Genomic DNA, 9,733 nt, shown 5'->3' with positions numbered 1-9,733 from the left:
ATGAATTGTGACATTCAAAATCAAACACCATGATCTTCAAGCTCTTGTTTCTCTCTAAATAGAAACATTGAAGAAGATCCAAGGTTACAAGGGTGATGTACATCACCCCAGCTTCATTTTGGTACCATGCTTGTTCATTTTAATTGAGGTTGAAAACCCTGCGCGTGGTGGCCGAAAACTGTTAGTTGGCCGGAGAAGATGGTGGTTTCCACCACCATCCCCACGTGGGAGCTTCCAGGCCATTGGATCTTGGTAAAATGTTATAATCCTGGCCATTGATCATGTTGACTTGTTTTAATTACAAATGTAGCGCACTTAACCAATGCATATGGTATGACCGCGCCTCTGAGCCTTAGGATCTTGGCCACGTCATTTAATGAATGATCCAAGCGCTCTGAAAATTCATAACTATTTTATTTGAAGTCAGAAAAATATGAGACCAACACCAAAATTTTTCTTGAAAAATCTAGTTTCATATTTTGATTTTTAATTATTTTTGTGACTTCATTAAATATTTTTTGTGAATTATTAGGATTTTAGTAATTTTTAATTCATTTTAAATACTTTTTGATATCTGAAAAATCCAAAAATATTTTCTTAACACATATGGATCATGATAAGTCAATGAAAAATAGTCTCATAAATTTCTTAATTCATTTGAGATTTATTTGAGATTTTAATTCATTTGTGTTATTTTTCATCGTTTTTAATTGTTTTAAAATAGTTTCCGATTTCAAAAATTGTTGATAAATTTTGTCAAACCTTGTTTGACCATGTTAGACCTATGAGAATTTAATTGGACTTGTTCAAGATGGTTTGAATTGAATTTGAGGTGTGACCATACTTTTGTCCATTTTATTTTATATTTTATTTTAATTCCAAAAATACCAAAAAAATATGTTTGACTTGTTGACTTCTAATCTTCATTTCTCTTTTGTTTTACATTGGTTGATGATGATTTGATTCACTTTTGACCTATTGTATCTGACATTTGAATTCTCCTTTTATTCATTTCATCTTCATCTTCATTTCTTTTAATTTTGGCCAAGGAGTTAATGTCTTATGGTTAGTCTTGACATATGAGAGGCTTAACCTTCTTTGATCCAAATCAAACTCAACTTGATCCAAGACCAAGTGAGTTGCTTTGTGTCCAAGATAGGTTGCTTCTTGGTCAAGCAAAAAACCTAAAGTCCATACAAGGCCTTTCCTCTTTTGTTTTAGCATGGAAAGTTGTAGGAGCTTGGCTTACTAGTCATGATCTCTAACTTGTGTTTATTTGCCTATAGTTTTATTGACCGGCCTCAGATAGGTGTGACTACTACATTAGTCCACTTACAATTGCTTAACATAGCGCTAAATTGTCTTATGACACACTAACATAACCACTAACTACTAACTTTAATTTGAGCATTTAATTTCTTTCAATTTACTTTAATGTAATTTACTTCTTGCTCATTTATTCATATTTCTTTTCCCTTTGCTCACTTGAGCACATATTTTATGTTTATGTCATTTTCCTTTTGCTCATTTGAGCTCATTATTGTATATAAATATATTATTGCTTTGTGGTTGTTTTATCTTTGTTTGTGTGACCCAATGCAAAAAGGAGAAAGGACTTAGAATTAGGACCTTACCTATGCTTAAAGGAGTTCAAGAGCAACTAGGCCTCATGCCTTTAGAATGCTAAATTTGTTGAAGAGCAACTAGGCCTCAGGCCTTTTAGAATGCTTAATCTCAAAGTTGACTTCAAAGGACTCTTTTCCAAACTCTTTCTTTGTCCATTCCTCTTATTGTGTTTTGAACTTTTTGATGTTTGTTCTTGTGTGATAGGGATTCCATCTTGAGATATTAAGAATGACCATTGTCATAAGTAGCCAAGTTAAGAGAGACAAGCCAAATGGAGATCCTAGGAGCTTAAATGTATATTTGTTTTAATTGATTGTTGCTTCCTAAATTCAAAGGAAAGGAGCATCTTTAATCTTCTCTATGATTTTAAGAAAAGGAACTCCAAGGGTTTTATCTCTTCTCTTATCTTTGTATGCTTTAAGACTATCCCTTCTCTTCTTCTCTCCACTCTAACCAAGCCAAACTCTTTTTGTGCAAACTTTGACATTGTTTTCAAATTATAAACCTAGGCCTTATGCCTTTGACTTTTCCAAAATATTTTCATTAATACTCATTGTGAATAAATATTAATCCAACTTTGACTTCATTTTGTAAATACATTAACTTGTAAATACAACTCACTTCAAGTTGTTTTTGTGGTTCCAACGACCACCTTTGTTAAAACTTTTCATAAACATTAGTCATATGTTTGAGTTATAATAGTGGTTGATGTAAATCTCACCTCATCCTTAGTGATTGGATTATAAGTTTTCCATGCTTATTATAGTGTTAACCCCTCACTAGCATGTTGAAGCCCTCCTCACATGGTGGATTGTTGGTTTAGGTTGAGTTTTCTCCCTTTGATAATGAAAAACCTTAAGGCTTTTGGTCAAATCAATTCACCAATCTTTTGAGACTTTTACCCCGAACTATGAGGTTTTGATCCTACCTGCAAGACCCTAATTTTGGCCTTAAGATCCCTCATGGCATCATATCATTGCTCAATGCATTGCCTCAAGGATCATAGCATGTGTGGCTCCTTAACCCTAGGTTTGGGACTTGTGTGAGTTGGTTTGAGACCACCAAGCATGCTTGAATTGTATATTATTACTTTTGTTATTTTGTTTACTAATAAAAGCACACAAATATGTCACTAACTTTTTTTTTTTGAAGCTCAAGTGATCATGTGATACCCTACTCCTAGGAGGCTCATATGATCAATGAAGTGGCTAAATGAAGATGAGAACAAGCATGACAATGGTCCACAAATCTCCTAATAATCATATAGGTCTCCCAAGTATCTCAATTTTCCAATTTTATCATTATAATCCAAAGGGCTTGAGGATTGTTTCCCAAGGAAAGCCTAATTCAATTGTGCATTGATTGTGCCTTGCTCATGAAGCAACCTCAACCTATGATCAAATTAAATCAAGGGAAGTTCTTTCATTCATTATTTTATGCATATATGAGTTTATGTGAGTATCCTCAATCATTCATTCATCAAGATTTGAAGTTTGGCCTTGAGAAGTTGACCAGTCAAGTCATCTGACTAAATTGAGGATCACTGAGACACAACTTATGATGTGTTTGTAAAATGAAGATGACCCCAAGAGAAAACATTGTTTTTAAGAACCATATGAACAACTTTCATGTTCATCCAAAATCCATTTAAAACTTGGAAGGTCATCATTCATTTCAAAACATTATAGGTCATTTTGATTGAAACCCTAATTTTAGGTCAACTTTCCAAGGACCTAACATCTTTATTTTTTATGATTTTGAGGTGAGACCAATTGCATTGGAAATATTAAGATGTATACCTCAAATTTTATATTGGATAAAATTTCATAGTCCTAAAATAAATACATGTGATAATACAAAACATTATAGGTCACTTTGGACCAAAACCATTGAATTTGAAACATGTCCAACTTCAAGTGCCCATAACTTTCTCATGAAAAACTCAAATGATTCAAAAGTTATGTCTAAATTTTTCACCTTGAAAAGATATACAACTTTTATGTTGGAGGTTTTTCCATATGAGGTTTGCATCATTGAAACAGAAGGGCTTGAAGTTGCTTGGTTTTGGCAAAAAAATTCAAAGGGGTCCTAGACATGTTTTGTACCCCAAGCTTCAAAGCCAGTTTTCATAAATTTCCAAACTCCAAATGGACTTTTTCCCAACATGACTTTTGTTCCTTATGTCAAGAGCTTTCCAACCATTACTCACGTGATCATTTTTAAATTTTCCATGTGGGTGTTTCGAAGAGAAGAATGTTTATGTCCATTTGTGCAATTCACTTTATAACTTGATGTGCAAGCAAATACCATGCCAATTGCACGTCCAATTCACTTTAAAATGACTTCATCAAGCATTTCCATTCATCCTTGGGCTTTGCAAGCGCCTGTACAGGCCCATGCATGGAAGGTCCAATCTTCATGCACACGAGCAAATCACCTCTTTGCATCATGCTCAGCTATAAATAGAAGTGCTAGCTCATTCAAATGACAACCTAAAGGAGATCTGAAACTCTGCTGGATTGAAACCTCACCCTCACTCAAAGGAATTTCAGTTTTCATTTCTCAATTTCAAGCTTGAATTTCAACATCATTAGTTGATCTTCAAGTCTTAATTCCTTAGCCTTGATTCATCATCGCATCTCCAGGTCAAAATTGGATCAAGAACTTGAGCAAATCGTGTTGTTGAAAGCTGCATTTCAGAGGTATATCACCAAACTTGTTTGATCTGAATCTTGAAATACAATGTGAATTGCTTAAGTTTGAACTGTTTTCTGAAGTCCTCGAGCAAGAGGCAGGCCAATGGTGGTCTTAATTTCATGAATCGTGCCATTTCAGTTTGTGCACCTTGATCTTCAAGCTCTGATTTCTCATTAAATAGAAACATTGAGGAAGATCCAAGGTTACAGGGGTGATGTACATCACCCTAGCTTCATTTTGATAACCTACTTGTTTCATATTCTGATTTTTCATTATTTTTGTGACTTCATTTAATATTTTTTGTGAATTATTTTATTTTAATAGTTTTTAATTCATTTTAAATACTTTTTGATGTCTTAAAATTCCAAAAATATTTTCCTAACACATATGGATCATGATGAGTCAATGAAAAATAGTCTCATCAATTTCGTAATTGATTTGAGATTTTAGTTCATATTGTCTTATTTTTATTGTTTTTAATTGATTTAAAATAGTTTCTGATTTCAAAAATTATTGAATTTTTTTGTCAAAACCTTGTTTGACCATGTTAGACCTATGAGAATTTAATTGGACTTGTTGAAGTTGATTTGAATTGAATTTGAGGTTTGACCATATTTTGTCCATTTTAATTTTGCATTTATTTTAATTTCAAAAATACTAAAAAAAATATGTGTGACTTGTTGACTTCTAATCTTCATTTCTCTTCTGTTTTACATTGGTTGATCATGTATTGATTGACATTTGATCATTTGTGTTTGACCCTTTATTTCTCTTTCCATTTCATTTCATCTTCATCTCACTTATTTTTATTTTGGCCAATGAGTTAATGTCTTATGGTTGGTCTTGACATATGAGAGGCTTAACCTTCTTTGATCCAAATCAAACTCAACTTGATCCAAGATCAAGTGAGTTGCTTTGTGTCCTAGATAGGTTGCGTCTTGGTCAAGCAAAAAAACCTAAATTCCATACAAGGTCTTTCCTCTTTTCTTTTGGCATGGCAAGTTGTAGGAGCTTGGCTTAATAATCATGATCTCTAACTTGTGTTTATTTGCCTATAGTTTTGTTGACCGACCTCAGATAGGTGTGACTACTACATTAGTCCACTTACAATTGCTTAACATAGCGCTAAATTGTCTTATGACACACTAACATAACCACTAATTACTAACTTTAATTTGAGCATTTAGTTTCTTGCAATTTATTTTAATGCAATTTACTTTCTTGCTCATTTATTCATATTTCTTTTTCCCTTTGCTCACTTGAGCTCATATTTTATGTTTATGCCATTTTCCTTTTGCTCATTTGAGCTCATTATTGTATAAATATATTGTTGCTTTGTGTTTGTTTTGTCTTTGTTTGTGTGAACCCAATACAAAATGGAGAAAGGACTTAGAATTAGGACCTTACCTATGCGTAAAGGAGTTCAAGAGCAACTAGGCCTCATTTTGTGCAAACTTTGACATTGTTTTCAAACTAGAAACCTAGGCCTTATGCCTATGACTTTTCAAAATCTTTTCATTAATACTCACTGTGAATAAATCTTAATCCAACTTTGACTTCACTTTGTAAATACACTTAACCTGTAAATACAACTCACTTCAAGTTGTTTTTGTGGTTCCAATGGTCACCTTTGTTAAAAACTTTTCATAGACATTAGTCATAGGTTTGAGTTATCATAGTGGTTGATGTAAACCTCACTTTATCCTTAGTGATTGGAATATAAGTCTTCCATACTTATTATAGGGTTAACCCCTCACTAGTATGTTGAAGCTCTCCTCAAATGGTGGATTGTGGGTTTAGGTTGAGTTTTCTCCCTTTGATAACAAAAGACCTTAAGGCTTTTGATCAAATCAATTCACCAATTTTTGAGATTTTTACCCCGAACTACGAGGTTTTGATCCTACCTTTGTGATGGTACGTAGGCAATGGGTTCATTCATTCAAACAATAAAATTGTAAATATAATGTATATTCTTTTCTCATCCCCCCAATCTTTTGCACATATTTTCACAAATACCAACCTACAACACACATTTGCAAAAAGGGCTCCCTTAGAGTACTATGGATGTTTTGGGTGCGTAAAACCTTCCCATTTGATAACCAACCCCCTTACCTAGAATCTATGACATTTTTATTAGTTTTTGATTTGATAAAACTTCTTACTTGGTTTTTGTTCGCTTTTTAACCTTTCCTTTGGATAAATAAAAGTGCGGTGGCGACTCAAATTGTATGTTTACTTTTGGTTTAGTCAATAAACCTAAAGGTAACGAATACCCCGCTACAGAAAAGTGGCGACTCTGCTGGGGATTTCTGATACTTCCCTAGTGGGTTTAGCCTACTTTTTGCTTATGTGTGTTTTATGATTATATTTATTTGTGACATATTTTTGTGCAAATTTGGGATGATTGTATTGTTTGTAATGTATGAATTGCTTGATATATTAATTGCTGGTGTGCTTGGTGGTCTCTTGTGAGATGAGTTCTATAACCGAACTCGAGTGCACTTATGATAGGAGAATGGCATAGTCTTGTTGACTTGTGTGGAGTTATTCCTGAGAAAGTTGACTTGCAAGCCCATTCACTTGGTGGAGGTCTTGTTGGGATCAATAATTTCACACGAGTAGTCGTGATTAGGCATTACTCTTTCCAATATAAACCTTATAAACCATGAACCTTAGATTACCTAGCCCATCTTGGCCTATTTTAGGACATAGTGCGAAGGTCGTTCAAGTGTAAGATTTGATACGATTGTTACGCGATACTACATTTATGAGAGTCTCTCTTGAGAATATTTTTCGAATACGAGTAGTCGTTTATCCGATAATATTCGAAAGATGAGATGATGACTATGGGGACCCTTTTTAGAACATGATTGTTAGGTTTAACCATAGTACACTCTCTTTGGGTGGTTCTTAACCGAGACTCCATGCTCGTGACTTACAACAAACCCTTGATTCGCAGTTGATCCGTTCTCGTATATCCTCAATATCAATGGAACTTGGGTGTTGATAAGGTGTAAACCATAATCCACCAAAATGGATGATTGATATTGATGATAACTTGAGCCATCCCGTGACCTTTGTGTGGTGTGACTTGCTTGATCCTTGAGTGTGATTGTTGCGTTCATGCATTCATGCATTCATTTGTATTCATACCATCAACAATGAAAATTTTCAAGGAACTTAAGAGGTCTATTTGCAAATTTTCAGATATGGATAAGCAACGAAGGAATACGAAGAAGTACAATTTCAGACAACCCGACTTGAAAGAGTTAAGGAGTTTGGCATCTTATGTATTAGAGCCTTTGGAGTTTAAAGCTCTCCATGGGAAGCTTCTGTCTATTCTTTCTACTAAGGTGGATGAGGGTCTGATGAGTGTGTTGGTGCAGTTCTATGATCCTCTGTATCGTTGCTTTACTTTTCCGGATTTCCAGATCTTGCCTACACTTGAGGAGTATGCCTATCTTGTGGGTATACCTATCTTGGATCAGTTTCCGTTCAGTGGTTTGGAGAGGGTTCCTTCTTCCCAAGAGATTGCTGACATGCTTCATATAGATGTATCTGATGTTGTTACTCATATGACTACCAAAGGTGGAATTCAAGGTCTCCCATCTGATTTTCTCATTGCTCAAGCTACTTTGTTTGGGAAGGCCATGAGTGAGGACGCCTTTGAAGCCATATTTGTACTTCTCATCTATGGACTAGTGTTATTTCCCAACATCAACAATTTTATGGATGTGAACGCCATTAGGATTTTCTCTTCTCTTAATCTCGTTCCGACTCTGTTGGGTGACACTTATTTCTCTTTGCATATGAGGAATGCAAAGGGTGGTGGATCCATTGTGTGTTGTTTGCCTCTGTTGTACAAGTGGTTTATTTCGCACTTGCCTCAGATGCTCACCTTCAAGGAGAACAAAGGATGTCTACGGTGGTCTATGAGACTTATGTCTCTCACTAATGATGATATCTTTTGGTATAATCGTTTGTATGATGGCATCCATATTATTGATTCTTGTGGTGAATTCTCCAATGTACCTCTTCTTGGTACATGTGGTGGAATTAACTACAACCCTATTTTGGCCCGCCGTCAGCTTGGGTTCCCTTAAAGGATAAACCTAACAACATTTTGTTGGAAGGTGTGTTCTTTCAAGAGGGTAAATATCCCCAAAACTTGAAGGGTAGGATGGTCCGCGCCTGGCGCAAAGTCCATAGGAAGGGAAGGAAGGAGCTTGGTCCGAAGAATTGTATTGCTTTGGAACCCTACACCTCTTGGGTGAGGAAGAGAGCTCTTGAGTACCGCATGCCATATGATTATCCGAGACCTACCCATATGGTTATGGTTGGGCCTTCAACCCTCTCTAACCAAGGAGTAGAGGAGTTGAGAGATGAAAAACGGTCGCGTGCTTAGGTTCGTGAGCGAGAAGAACTTTTTCAGCATCTTAGAGATAAGGATGCAGTGATAGAGTTTCTAGAGCATCAGGTTATTAATGAGACTGATGATGTGGTTACTTCTCTTCTTCTTCAGTCATCCAAGTTTTGGAAGAGGAGGTATGATCGGCTCGCCAAGGAGAAGGCCGACATGGAAGCAGCTTATGAGAGGGAGGTGAAGAGGCTTCGTGCAGCTTATCTTTCGATTTCAAGAGCTTTGGACGATTGTTTCTAGGGCTCCATAGGATATTTATTCTCCTTTCCTCTTGTATTGTATTTGGTTACCAAAACTGTACTACTTCTTTGGTGTAAAATTTTTTCCAATTATTATTGCTATAAATATTCCATATATGTCTTAAAAGATTAATATTTTCAAATATTTGCGAATAGATCTCTATAAAATTCCTCAAATAAAAACAAATCATATGCACAAACATTGCATGCATCATGTGCATAAGCAGGTTTTGCTCTGAGCTTCTTGATCAGTGGTCTAACTCTTTGCTCTTCATTTATTTTGAAGACAAGCTGACGCACCGGTATAACACAAGAGCTAATATTCTGAGGATGATGGAGAACTTAGAGCAAAAGAACCGGGAACTAAAAGACGAGATTCCTAGGGTGATTGTCGTGATGGAGTCAGTGTTGGCTGCCCAGAGTCAATCTTCACCCACTCCTGCAACTCCTCTCGTGAGGACTGTTATTTCTAAGGTTGCTTCTTCAACCGTGCCTGCTACAACAACCCATTTTGCTCCTGCTATGCCAGCCTGGTTCCCTTAGGGAATGCCCGCCAACTTTGTGCCCAAGGGTTTTGCTCCTACTCTCGCTTCTCTGTCGGCATCTAGCCCGGTCCTTTCTGCGCTAACTCCCGTTGTGCACACCTTACCTCGAGTTGAAGACACCATCTATCATTCTGAGCCATCTGAGGGCCCAGATCTTTATGAAGAGATGGATGAAATGAAAGACCAATTCCTTGAGCTGCGCAAGG

This window comes from Lathyrus oleraceus, chromosome 5 (genome assembly GCF_024323335.1).
Source record: "Lathyrus oleraceus cultivar Zhongwan6 chromosome 5, CAAS_Psat_ZW6_1.0, whole genome shotgun sequence".
NCBI classification, from domain to species: domain Eukaryota; kingdom Viridiplantae; phylum Streptophyta; class Magnoliopsida; order Fabales; family Fabaceae; genus Lathyrus; species Lathyrus oleraceus.
Note: the sequence above shows the minus strand (reverse complement) of the source record.